Consider the following 14,274-nt stretch of genomic DNA (forward strand, 5'->3'; position numbering starts at 1 on the left):
CAGGTATCAGGAGATGGTGGATGAGACCCACGCAGAGATAAAAAGTTATGGGCACTCAGCCATGAAAAGGCACGAACCACAGATACACACAAGTGCTGTATGCTGAGTGAACGAAGCCAGACTGAAAAGGCTACATACTTTATGATTCCATCTTATATTCTTGCAAAGGCAAAGCATTGGGGAGAAATCAGATCAGTGGTTCCCAGGGACTGGGGGTGAAGGGAGGCTTTGACTACAAAAGAGTATGCAGAAATTTTTTGGGGGGTGGGCAATTCTTTTCTGTCTTGATTGTGGTGGTGGTTACGTGACTGTATATATCCAATGAACATATATTTGTCAAAATATATAAATTATATCTCATCCTATAAATTATATCTCAACGAAAACAGCGGCACTGTGATGAATTCTGAAAAGATGCAGTGAGCCCTGAGGGAGGGAAAATTAATTCTGCCTGGGGAAGAGAGAGGGGGGCAGACACTCTGTGATGGCAATGAGTCGCCGGGCCTGAAATATGAACAGGAGGTCTCCCGAGACCCAAGGAGGAAGGGCGTGGGGCCGAGGGTGGTAAGGCCAGTTTCTTGTGTTCCTCTTTTCTGAATGTTGTCAACCCTTGGAATTTCCTGACAGGAGCAGTCTTTTGTCATTCCTAACAAACCCCTTTGAACCAGACCAGAGTTCATTAAGTGTTGTAGCTTCTGAGAGCACTGATCTTGGAGGAAGAAGACTCATACCACATGAGTCCTCCAAGGAAGCCTACTGGGTCTCCGTGTTTGCTTACACTAGGTAAGACTTGCACACGTGGGAGAGGGCGGAGCTTGGAAGTGATGACAACAGATTCTGAGTTGACTTCTCCAGACTCTGGCCGGGACAATACATGAAAATATACAACCAGCTGGATTTCCTAGAAACCAGCCTTCTTTGGAGCCTGGCATGGGAGAAACAACATTTGCAGACCAAAGTAGCATCTGGGCATGATGAGCCTGCACGCACACAGAAGCACGTCCCTTCAAGACTTCTGGCGCTTCGGCGAAGCTGCCCTGTGTCGGCCTGAGCCCAGGAGGCCTTCTCCACCTGACCCTAGGAGTGCACGCAGCCGATGCCAAGTTCCCGGGTCACGGGGTGAGCTGTGCCAACTGCTGACTACACAAGCTGCTTTTCCAAAGAGCCTGCGTCACCACCAAGGGAATGAGCCCAAGGAAACTGGCCACGGGGCCTGTAGGTCACACTGGGCTTCCCACCACGGCTGTGGTCGCCACCTCACAGCGTTTCAGGAAGTGAATCAGCTTCCTGGGAAGAGCATGGTCACCATCGGGATGCCGTGTTCACGGACTAGGAAAGGATAACTCTTAGCATGGTGCCCTCCCGTTTCCTCCGTCTAAAGTCATTACTAACCAATAAAAGACGCAGATGGGGGACTGTCTCTTGCCACACCATGGTCAACTTCTTGTGTCTTCAAATAACCTTGCCCTTTGGTTGCGGGGCAAAACATATATATATTTTAAACACTTCTGAACCAAATGTGTGGCTTTTTCCCACACCGGTAACTAGTTCTGACACCAACTGTGTGTCCTACTGTTCGGTTCAATTCTGACACTAATCTCCTGGGGTTAATGCAGATCCCACAGGTTGAGGGCTCAGTCCACAGGCTGCCGGGCTTCAGACACTAGTGGTAAGTTCCGGGCTGCTGCCTGCACTTCTGACCAACTGGCTATAAACATGAGCCCCTCCTCAGGTTTGATAATATGCTAGAATGCCTCACAAAACTTAGGAAATATTATGCCATTAATGGTTTGTTTTGTTTTATATATTTTTTATTGTTTATTTTAAAGGATACCATTCAGGAACACCAAATGAAAGAGAGAGAGTGAGAAGCCGGTTGGGAGGTGAATAGAGCTGCCAAGCCCTCGGGGCTCCCCACCTCCCAGCACCCCGATGTGTTCACCAAACCAGAAGTTCCTCTGACCCCCCTAGTTTAAGGGTTTCATGAGGTCTCAGCTCACAGGCATGCCTGATGACATCACCGGCCATGGAGATTAACTGCACCTTCAGCGTCATCCCCCCACCCCCCCAACCCAGAGGTCTGGGGCTGTGGCCTTTTCAAGTTCCTACCCTCTAATCTCCAGCTGGTTCCTCTGGCAACCAGCCCCCACCTTGAAGGTATCCAGGGGACCTCTGCCAAGAGCCACTCATTAGCATAAACTCTGGTCTGGTTCAAAGGGGTTTGTCAGGAATGACAAAAGACGCTCCTATCAGGAAATTCCAAGGGTTTTAGCTCCCTGCCAGCAACCAGGGACAAAGACCAAAAGTATTTCCTGCTGTCTCACAGGGATCACCGACTTCTAGCGTGAACCACCCTAAGCTGACCTCTGCAACCCATCAGCGAACGGCTCTCCCAACTCGGGAGGCACTCAGAGGGAGCTTCTGTCCACCCCGCCACGGCTGCTGCAGAACTGGGCAAAGGACTGCAGGTCACCCATACCTTGCAAGGCCCCCGAAGTACAAGTTACCGCCATGAACCCAGGGTCCTTGTTGCATGACGAGTAAAATCCGTCATCACGGTCTCCGGCAAGCTCTTTCAATTACCACAGAAATAAACTTTATAAAATTTGGGAGAACACTGGGTTCTCTTGCCAACAATTCAAAATTATGTTTAAACTTATCCGGAATGTCTGAAAACATCCCATCTTCTGAAAGAGGAAAAGGAACTAAATGCATTTTTTAAAAATTCTTATTAATTTCCTGGGACTACTGCCTGAATACCCAGGAACGGCCTAGGTATTACGTTAGAGGTAAAGGATCTCCCCCAACTTCCGCATCCCTGCCCAGAAGCTCCGCATGCCTTAAACAAGACACAACAGTTTAGTCCCAAATTGAGATGCAAAGACCAACTCATGTAAGCTTATTTACACTATGGTGTAAATGACTAATATAACTGGCTCTGCAGGAGCAATACAGCCTCTGAGTAAGCTGCATAAGGAAGGAGAGGTCAGAGGGGAGGAGGAGGTTTGGGCATGGAAAACAACCCTGCCCGCCTTCAACAAAATGTCACACCTGCTCCCAACACAGCAGCTAAGAACAGACCAGAGACGGCACCGGACAGCTGGGCCCCGTCCACTCTCAAACCAGATGGAGGATCCCAGTTGTAAATTCCACCCAGACCAAGAAAGGATGTTAAGGACAGTTCCAATCAGTCAAAGGCAGAAAGTCTTTCTGGAAGAGGTCACTGCCTTGGCCTGGTTCGACACCCAACAGCATCTATCTACTTACCACCTACAAAAGGGGGGTGGGCTGATCCCCACATCTCTGAAAGCCTGCGGTCCTGCTGGCTCGGCGCTGAAACGGGTGGTGGGCAGGCGGGCTGCCCTCAGCAGAGCTTTAGGAAGGTTCCCGGGAGAGGGTCAGGAGTCTGTCAGAGGCCAGCTCAGAGGCAGACCTGTCAGCACGCGTGCGCAAAGGCTCATTAGGTGACCCAACCCCTCAGACCTGTAATTAAAATGTTGACCACATGCATGCCTGGGTCATCTGTCCCAAATACTCCTGCTTGCTTGCAATCATCTTTCTTAAAGACAATGCAAGACTTGAGTCCTTGACATCATTTCTTCGAATCTTTTTTTTGGCCTATTTCTCACCGAAAATTTCAGGTTTCTCGGTCACTCGCACGAAACCACACACGAAACCAGCTCCACTTCGAGCCCACTGAGCCAGGAGGGCAGGGTCAAGAGGGACCTGTGAATGTGAGGTGTTGCTTCTGGGCCTGGGGGAGCTTTTCTGTTTTTAAGGAAGGTGGGCAGTTGATTCTGGGAGGAGCTATACGCCTGTATTGGGGGCTGCAGTGCTATTGCAAAGCCCTGAGAAAACATCCAGGAGGTGACGGCATGTGTGAAAATCTGGGCAGCTTCCATAGCAGCTGCGCAAACAAGCGAGAACTGAGCTGGTGCATCCATCACTCCTGCCCCCAAACAGAGCAAACCCCATGCAGCTGGGGGGACTTGCAGCGCTCACAACCCGCAGCTCCGGGGCTCAGCTAATGAATTACGAACTGAATCTGATAGACTGTGCTGCACCACTAAACGCGGCCTCGGGAAAGAACCTGTATTCTGTATGTGTTCACAAATCGCTTGCCAACCAAGAGGTATTTATTTGTTGGGCACCACTATTGAGAGGCAGGCCTGACCCAGGAGCTGGGGCTACCACTGTAGACAAGGCTGGAGGAGCCCTGGCTTTCAAGGAACTCACACCTAGCAGAGAGAAGCAGACAGCATACAGCCCAATGAGCTTATAGACAAATAAGGGATCACTTGAGGCCTGACAAGCACTTTGATAAAAACTCAAGGTGCCAAACTGTACTCTGCTCAAGATTCTAAGCCCCCACTGCAGGAGGCTCTCCTTTCTTTTGTGGCCATTCGCCCATGTGGTAATTTCTTGTTTAATTTGTATTTTGACTTCAAACTTTAAACTCCACTGCTATTCATTATTTATTCATTATTTCCCTGGCACCTAGCACAGTTCTGACATATGGAGGGCTCTCAATAAATTACTTGCTGAATGAATGAATGAATGAATGAATGAATGAACGAATGAACGAACGAGATAAAACCAAACACACTGACTGTTGCTCCACAAATCAAATTAAACTTTAGGCATAGAAATGTACTAGAAATGTACCAACATGTAAATAATAATAATTATCCTTCAATGATGGGAAATGTGTAAACGTTCAAAAAATTCTATTTCTCTGATTTTTCAGTTTTCCTTTACTGAGCATAAATTACTTTCATGTCAACTAAAATAATGCATTTTAAAAATCAAGTTGTAATTGCAGACATTATATCATCATTATTGTAGAAATATTATAGTTATTACTCCAAGAATGAATGGAATAATGTAATTTATGGACTGGAAGCATTAAGTGTGTCTACAGGAGTGTGTGCCACAGCTCTGACCCTGAAGCCTCTTTCCCAGAAGCCTCCTTCACCCCAGGACAAGGACGACCACAGCCACTACCACCAACCCCCGACCCACACGGGCCTCCCCAAGGCCCTTTCCTTCCTCCATTCCTGGGAGTCTGGATCTAGAACCATCAAACAGGAACAATGCAAGGGTTGGGGGGGCATCGCTGGATCTGATTTCTGCTGTGCTCCTTGGGGTACAAAAACAGCAGGGGGTAGGGCTATGTTGGCAAGCGAGCCCAGGATGGCTCTGAAGTAGGAATGGTGGCGAGAGGCAAGAAAACGGTCTTCTCTGTTGTCAACTGTAGTCGAGTACTGCGGATCTGGACCCTATTCAGATCTGGAATCAGACTAGCCATGTGAAACTTACATTACCTACTGCGTGACCTATGCGACGAATAATGCATACAGCTCAGGCCAGGACTGGGTGAGACCCCTGGTGTGTTTAGCTCACCACACTATTTTCAGGCAGTGTTAGCAGATCTGTCGCCGGGAAGTTATCTGACCTCTTCCTACCTCGTGCGGGTTTCTGCTCTTTTTGTTTTGGTGCAACGTAGGGAGGTTACCCTTTACTTCCTTCTGCGGAGGAGGTGGGGAAAGAGAAGAATTGACTACTCAGTGGCTAACTTTGGCTGAAGCTGTTAAGTGTCCCCTCCCAGCTCCTGACCAGAGCTGCAGAAGTCCTGGGAAAAGCACCTGGGGCTGTGGATTCGACTTGAGGAAACCCCTCCCAGCTCCCTGTTGAGCCCACCGTGGACCTCTCACAGGGATTCTCTGGGCCTGGCCCTCTGCATGCCAATGACTGGCTTGGAACCTTTTTTCCTCCTCAGGCTTTTCTTCTAAATTGCAAGGGTTTCCCTAATAGTTTCCTGCCCCAGGCCGGGGGTGCAGTACCCCGGGCTCCTGAGGTGGTTGGCCAGACCTGCCCCTGGGCCCCTGAATCGGCCACAGGGCCAGTGCCACAGCACCACAGCATCATAACCAGACCACAGGTTCTCCTTAAGTCTGTCCTGAGAACCACACTGATGTACACATCCTCGTCCCTGAAAACAGGATCTGGCCCAACTAGAAACAGGCGCTTGATGTCTTTCAAATGCCACAGAGGCCTCAATGAACTGAAAGGACCAATGATGGTCACTAAAACCATCCTGCTCAACTAAGCACGGCTCTGCCATCGTCATCTTCTAAAGGCTGCGGAGCCCACGTGCTCTGAAGCTGAAGCTCTTAATATGGGGACAGTACAGTGACACATCTAAAAATGGCGATAAACACAGACCCATGGTATATTTTTCAATACCCATCCTACAGGTTTACTTAGTTGTTTAAACAAGGGCTCTTAACCCAATCGAGACCTTTAAAACACAAAACTGGCACTGAGATTACAAGCAGAAAATACTGTTTATCTTTTGAGCAAGACAATGACATCCAGCCACTCAGCGGATGATGACAAGGCCAAACTCCACTCATCTCGTCGTGGGTGGCTTCTGGCTCGTTACAAGACACCAGTTAATGAACCTTACCTGCTCTGCTGCCTGGGGCTGCTCCAGTGAATGTGGCTCCAAACTCAGTTCCTACCAGTGATTTTCACCTCGAGACCACAGCTAGACAATACGCTTCCTCTGCCTCAAGTTTAAAGGCATTCTAGTCTTGAGTCACCAAAGTTATCCTTGGACTCACTAGAAAAGTTTACCCATCAGCCAAACCTGTCCCCTTTAGGGAGGACTGTGTGTTCTGGAGGCAGCAACCCACGGTCTTGGTGACCAACATAGGTCAAAGTCACCAACTGCTCTGGTCTTGCTCTTGAAAGGAAGCAGAGCTTGCCACTCCAACATACGCCTCTTCAGGATACTGATTACTTTAGGGTACTTAATTTTAAAAAAGAGCAGACGGGGAAAAGTTCTGAAAACCTAGAAGTTGCTGTCAGTAAAAGGACATTTACATTTGTAAGGGAAATCTCCATTTGCAAGGGAGTTTCTCCCTCTTGGAATCAGGCCTGCCTTTACAGTCAATGGGGAAGGCTGGGACTTAATCTGCATAACGACCTTGCTCTTGTTTACTGTGCTTTTCCTGGTCACTTCCCAAGACTCGCCCTCCGCCCCAACATCTTTTGTCTTTAGCTGAAGGCGGTACTTAAGGTGATGGCTTCCACCATTTCGGTGAGTGACTCAGTATTCCCGGGTCTCTCGTGTGTGTACAGGCGGTATACATACTATTAAACTTTGTTTTTCTCCTGTTAATCGGTCTCATGTTAATTGATTATCAGTCCAGCCAGAAGAACCTTGAAGGGCAGAGGATAATTTTTCCTCCCTGACATGTTTTAAATGGTTCCTCTCACTACAGACATCTGTGGGAGCCATCCTGCCCCAAAAGGACCGGGCTAAAAGCGTGGCTCCTGAACCCATGCTGATGCCCCAGAATCAGCCACAAGGAGCACAGCCCATCCAAGGAGCGACAAGAGGATCGACTCTAAGGCAACTACAAAAATCATCAGAGTAAGGTATTAATTGTAGAATCTAACAGGTGGGTGTATGTTTTATTATTCAATTCTTACAATGATTCTGTAGAACTATTTTCCTAATAAAATACTCAAAACAACTTAAAAACTAAATGAAGCAGAAATCCCACTTCCTAAAGCAAGAGCCTTTTCAGATCCTTTTAATCAAAAAAGGTGACGGCCCATCACTGAGACAATCAATCACCTCTGCTTTCCAGGGTGATGATAATAATGGCCCACAACTAGAACAGAGAGTTCAATAATTTAGGAACAGGGCTTATCACAGAACAGGGGGTAGGGCCCACTTCAGAAAGCGGGGGCCACTGAAAGCAGAAAACCTCAGCGTGACAGCTCTTCCCCCTGCAACACCTGGCAGCGCATTAGGCAGATGGCAAGGAAGTTAAGCTTGCTACAGAGACCACAGGCTGGAGGTGGCAGGAGGGCAGTGAGCTGATTAAGGCCTGATCCTCTGCCCTCAGAGCCCCTGACCCATTTCTGTTGTCAAAGGAAACTGCTGTGGTAAGACGAGCAGAGGGGCAGAGAGGCTGTGGCCAACCTAGGCAGTTTCACTAAGTGCTCTATTTTTCTTTTTTTCAGAGGGGGCAGCCAGTAGGAACTGTGAAGAGTGATAAGGGGCATCGAAGGGCACATGTGCATTAACAGGCAGCCGCGTGGTTAATATGTCAACCACACATGCTTTACTTAAGAAAATCATAAAATTCGGCCCGCCCTGAACATTCCCCAGCCTAGGTTCTCAGTAGCACAGACTCCAGCCCAAGTCCAGAGTAGCCACACCAGAGAATCCACAAACCCACAGGGGTTTCCGGAAAAATCACTTGGGGGCGATCTCGAGACCATGCACCTGGGCCCAAAGGCAGTGGGTAAAGAGCATGCATGGGCCGTGACCGGAGAACGTTCCGGGACGAACCAACCGTCCCTTTCCGGGAGGAGGGGAGAGCCCAGGACATCAATGGAGTCTCGCAAAGTGAAGGTCTGGCTGTCCTGGCACAGCTGAGCCAGGAACTACGCTTTTTAGGTCAGCGGCCTGTTGGACGATGCAAACATAAACTGGAGACCTGTCTTCTTGTGCCTAAAACATCCCAGCCTTGCTATGAGACCCCCACAGGTGGGTTCCTTTGCTGCCCCACGGCAATCAGGGGTCTTCCAACTGGTGTTTGGGGGTCTAACTGATCACCAGAGGCAGCTTGGGTTCCAGGGTCCGTTTCACCGGCCCGAGGTGCTCCCTACGTCCGCTGGGAAAGGGATAAAGCTCGGCCGGGATCTGTGGGAGACCCGCGATGGGCGGGGACGAAAAGGGCAACAGGTGATAAGCTGCGTCCGGAGGGAAGTTCTCCGCTTGGGGCCAAGAGCAGCTTGTGCGCCCCCAGAGTCCAGCCGGTTTCCCGGTGGCACTTACGCGCTCGTGGGTCCACCGCTGGGCAGAACTGAAACTTTCTGGGGCCAAGCGGCACAGTGCGGGAGCACGGAGTGGACGGCCATGATACGCAGACCCCGCCACAGGCGGGCGCGGACTACAACTCCCGACATGCCGAGGCCCTCAACGCCCATTAGACCTGCAGGCGGATGGACGCAGACTACAACTCCCGGCATGCTCCACGGGGCCGAGGCCCACAACACCCATCAGACCTGTGGGGGATGGGCGCAGACTACAACTCCCGGCATGCTCCGCAGAGCTGAGTTTTGCAACTCCTACTGGTCCTCTCCGGCGGTGGGACGGAGGTTAACCCGTGCAATCCCACCGGCAAGTGTGCTTACAAACAATGGGTCTGGGGTCTTGAAAGTCGCGCTGTCCATGTCTAACTTTTGAGAACTTGAAATATGGCTGGTTGAATTGTGCATGTGTTGTAAGTACAAAATACACCTGAATTTCAAAGACTTAGTACAAAAAAATATAAAATAGCTCATTAATATTTTTATATTGATTACATGTTGAAATAATATTTTTGATATGTTGGGCTAAATAAGAAACGTTTTATATTGCTGGGCTTAATGGCTCATCTTTTGATCTCCCTCTCGTCTTAACAGGGATCTACTTAAAATGAGTGCTCAAAAACTGTTAATGAACTACCACCCCTTACTGCTGCCCCATACTCAGCCCAATTTCTATTTATAAGTTATATTTTCTCTTTGTCAGTTGCAAAGCTCTTTGAGGCTGGACTTAATAGAACAAAATGCATGTATTATTAATTTCTATATGCAATAATATCTACTACGGTGCACACGTAGGAAGGATAATGACAAAATCATCACTTCATTTTCCTGATGCAAAGACTTGAGTCCCTGTGTATGCTGCAGAGCACAGTATGGCCTACTTGTGTGTGGTTAGCCGGCGGTCTTTGCCATCAGGTAGACAGAGTGGGGGTTCCAACTTGGCCACCCCCAAGCAGTGTAACTCTGGCAGGGTTACTTTTCCTCTTGGTGTCTGCTTCCTCATCAGGAAAATGAAGAAGAATGTTCTGAGGACTGAATGAAATATGTGTGTGAAGCGCTTCTCAAATTCCTGGCACACTGTATGCACTTAATGATAACAATAACAATGATTGTTATCATATAATTCTAGTAACTCAAACCAGGATGTAATAAGCAAAGCAGCCAAATAGTGATTTTAGTTTTTGCCAGATTTTTCTTCTTCATTGAAGGTGAGAAGTTCAAAGTGCAGGCTCCCACAAGCAGGAGTCTTTGCCTCCTGCCAGACTAAAGTAGCCTCAGGCCAAGGCAGTCCAGGGCAGCATTGGGAGTCTCTGAGATGAAGATAGAGCAGCAGCATTTCCCCAAACTGACTGACCCTGGGAACCTCTGGTCATGGGGCATGTTAAGGATTTAGTGTTCCAGGAAGCACACTCTGGCACATGCAGATGGAAAACCAGAGGAGATGGAAGAGATTTCTGAGGGTATGTTGGTTCACTGGTTCTCACCTGGGGCCATCAGAATCTCCTGGGAAGGTACTTAAAAATGCAGAGGCCTGGGTCCCATCCAGACTTATTGAAACAGAACCTCCAATGAGGGCGAGCATACCTTCCTAGGTGATTCTGTCAGATGTTCCTAGTCGAAAACTTCTGATCTAATTCTTGTATTATAGATGAAGAAACGAAGGCCTAGAAGTGTTAATAGGTTTGTAGAAGGAGGAACAATACAGTGGCCCAAAGACTTAAGTTTGAATCCTCACTGTGTGACTTCTGGTAAATTGCTTAACTCCTTTATGATTCACTTTCTTCATGTATAAAGGGGGCAAGAACAGCAATTTCAAAAGACATTTGTGACTCTTAAATGAGCTAGGACAAGACAAGTTCGCTAGCATGGTGCCTGATCTAAAGTTAGTACTGAACAATTTCTGGCTACTTTGTCATCATTACCATTACCAAAGTCACCACTTTGGCCATCATCATCATTATCATTGCCACAATCATCGCCACCACCATTATCACTATTTTCATTATCATCACTACCATCATCATCATCACCATCACCATCATCATCACCACCACCATCATCATCACTATCATCATCATCATCATCGTCGCGATTTGCAGAATCATACCCAACCAGCCAGCAACACAACTGGGACTAAATCCTTGTCTTCAGACTCTTAATTCAATGCCTTTTCTACTACTTACGGCTCCAAATTCTCAAGGCAAACCTGAAGAGGCTTTAAGTATTTCATTGCCTGAGACTGTGCAAGAAAATTTTCTTTTTTCTAATTAGAAAAATAAAATTCTCCTCTCCCCCTCCCTCCACCCCCAATGGATTCCTGACACTCAGGATAAAGGAAATCAACTACACATAAGACATGGGAAGAAATTGAAAAAGGATCCTTAGGAAAACTCTTATCTTTGCTACCAAGGGATAGACTTTAAGTAAATGGCTAGCGGGAAGGAAATTCTCAATAATACTATTATAGAATAACTGAGCCTGCCATTTTCCAAGAGTGTCGCTTTCTCATCAAGTAGTTCCGGTGCCCTGAGCAGGGGGCAGTACTACTGAAAGAAGCTGTTTGGGATAAGGTCTGATCATAATGCTTGTCAAAGACTTCCTCCCAAGATGTTTTCGGGTGAGCACAGTGATGTCACACCTCTGGTGTCTCGTACCGTTGACTTAGACTGCAGTACGGCTGGGCAGTAGTGAAACCTCAGAACCTCTTTCCCACAGGCAGTGGCCATTTGTGGCCGTTGATGGCTGGACATCTTCCCTAGTTTGAGAGGATTCTCCACCACATGAGTCTTGCGGGGAGACAAAGCCCACTTCTACAGGAAGCCCACGCTTGCTTTCCCAGCTCGCATGGGGCCAGAGTGTGGGCATGTGGCCTTGGCTTGGTTTGTGCAGTGCATGCGCCTGCCACATGCAGTGTGGGTGAAAGAAGCTGCTGCAGCCTCTGGCTTCTGGAGTGGTTGTGCCAGGGACCGCCTCCCTTTGTCTTACCTGTTTCTTCTGCTTTCCCATCAGTTTTGTGAGCTGTCTATTTTTTCTCTGAGTATAAACTCTTCTGTATTTTACTCGCCCCCCCCATTTTAATGTATAATTAAACAGATTTCATTTTTATATTTGCTGAATCATTTGCAAGGTAGTTGCAGATATCATGACATATCTCTGCCACAATCACAATGCAATCACGCCTAATATCTTTTTCATACATTTCTCTTCTGCCATGGCAACCAGAGGTGATTTCTGCTGATTTTAGCTAAGAGTCCTGATGGACACATTCTTTGTTTGGGGCAGCCAAATGATGTGGTGGAAAGATAGGTATTTAGGAGTAAGACAGACCTAAGTTGAAAACCAGGCTCACTGATCCCATAAGCTTGAGCAAGTCGTTTATCTCTCCAAGCCTTTTTTCTCGTCTGGGTAAAAGAGACAATACCCACCTTACAAAGTTGTGAAAATGTGGCATAACATGTGCAAGGCACAGAGCACAGTGCCCGGCACACAGTAGGTGCTCAATAAATATTTATCACGCAAGTGACCAAATGAATAAATACACTAGATCAGTGTTTCTCAAACTTGCCTCTACATTAGAACCACCTGGGAAGCTTTTAAAAATCTTGATGCTCGGTCGCAACCCAGACCAATTAAATCAGAATCTTGGGGGTGGGACCCAGGCTTCAGTATTTTTTCAAGCTGCCCAGATTCAGAACCACATCTTGGATGTTGGAATGTGACCTTCCTGAGCCCTGATGTCCTCCTTGGTTGAAAGTAGGAAACAGAAGCCTGCAAGGTGGCCATGGGTGTGGAAATGTGTGGCCCCAGCACAGAGTAGGGCTCAGGAAAAGTCAGTTTCCAATCTCCAACACGTGTCCTTAGCTAGGTGAGATTTTCTGTGTGGGCAAGGCAAACAGTGACACCTCACAGGGTGTCCTGAGAGGGACTGGCATTCCCTGCACATCCACTGAAATTTGTGCCCTGTATTAGTCTCCTCAGGCTGCCCTAACGAAATCCCACAGATGGGGTGGCTTAAACAAAAGGAATGTATTTTCTCACAGTTCTCCAGGCTAAAAGTCTGAGATCAAGGTGTCGGCAGAGTTGGTTCCTTCTGAGACTGTGACGGGGAATCAGCTCCGTGCCTCTCTCCCAGCTTCTAGCGGCTGCTGGCAATCTTTGGTGTTCCTTGGCTTGTGTTAGTATAAATGCAATCTTCACATGGAGTTCTCCATTTGTCCGTGTCTGTGTCCAAACCAGTCACGTTAGATTGGGGCCTGCCCTTATGAGCCCAGTATGACCTCATCTTAACTAATTACATTTGCAACTACCCTATTTCCAGATGAGGTCACATTCACAGCACTGGGGGTTAGGACTTGAACATTCGAATTTGGTGGGGGGACGCAATTCAACCCGGAGCATGCCCTAAGCTGTAGATTTGTATCCCCTGAAGAATCTCATAGAAATGCAACCTATGCAATTGTCTTCTAATAAACTTTGTCTTTTAATCAAGGAAAGGGAGCTTAGAGATGACTGAGTTCAAACCTCTGTAGTTAAGTTGAAAAAATAAACTCCAAAGGAGAAGCAGTGGCTAAGGACTCAGCCAGAAAAGTGGGTGTGATTTCCTAATGAGGCCAATATCTGTGGGAGCTCTAATTTTGCAGTAAACCGAAGATAGTTTGAAGAATCAACAATCTTCAGTGTTATCTTTTTTTAAAAAAAAAATTCATATTTACCTTAATATTGGACAAGGTCAGGAGCAGATTGTTCAACCAATTGTAACCAAACTGGGAGGAGCAGGTACAGGTGGGTTCTTCCTTCTCCAAACTCCCATAATCCATGGCAAAGCACCTTGGAATAGTTTCAAAGACACGTGCATGGTGTGCATTCCCAGTGGAGGTCATTTTCTCTTAGTCCAGAGGGTTCATCCAGAGGAATTCCCTAGGACTGGAGTAATCGGTGCTTTCCCCAAATGGGGATGACTAGAGGCTGGCCAGCTCGAGAGTGGGCCTCATTCACCTTTGCTGTCTGACTCCCCCACCCACCCACCCACCCACCCACGGGCTTTGCACTGGCTTCACACTGCCTTCGCACAGGTCAGGCTCTCTGCGCATGAGGCCAGGGACCTCCTGGATGTCTACACGACCCCCTCTCATCCTCTTCCCCCGCCTCTGATCCCTACAACCATCCAATTTCCCATGCTCATCTGTTGCCCATTTCCCCTAACTGTGAGTGATGCTCAAGGCTGATTTTCTGAAATGGTCGAAGTCAAGGAATTGGGCTGCCTTCGTCCTCATTTGGTCCGTTTGGACGGGGGAGAGGTTGTGTGGGAGGGGACGGCAACAACCTCACACCTAAAATCTGAGCTTGCTCCAAAGTAGAGAGGGAGCTCTGTACTCAATA

General features: G+C 47.9%; 1 protein-coding gene across 1 annotated transcript in view; it reads right to left on the reverse strand.

Moving 5' to 3' along the window:
* The window catches only part of FYCO1 (FYVE and coiled-coil domain autophagy adaptor 1), a 74,822-nt gene extending 65,784 nt beyond the window's left edge, over positions 1-9,038 (reverse strand). The window contains exon 1 of the mRNA XM_039837548.1: positions 8,861-9,038. The gene's annotated coding sequence lies outside the window, so the exon portion shown is untranslated. The remainder of the gene's footprint in view (positions 1-8,860) is intronic.
* Between the last annotated feature and the right edge of the window lie 5,236 nt (positions 9,039-14,274).

Source organism: Pteropus medius, unplaced genomic scaffold (genome assembly GCF_902729225.1).
Source record: "Pteropus medius unplaced genomic scaffold, Ma_sr-lr_union100, whole genome shotgun sequence".
NCBI classification, from domain to species: Eukaryota; Metazoa; Chordata; class Mammalia; order Chiroptera; family Pteropodidae; genus Pteropus; species Pteropus medius.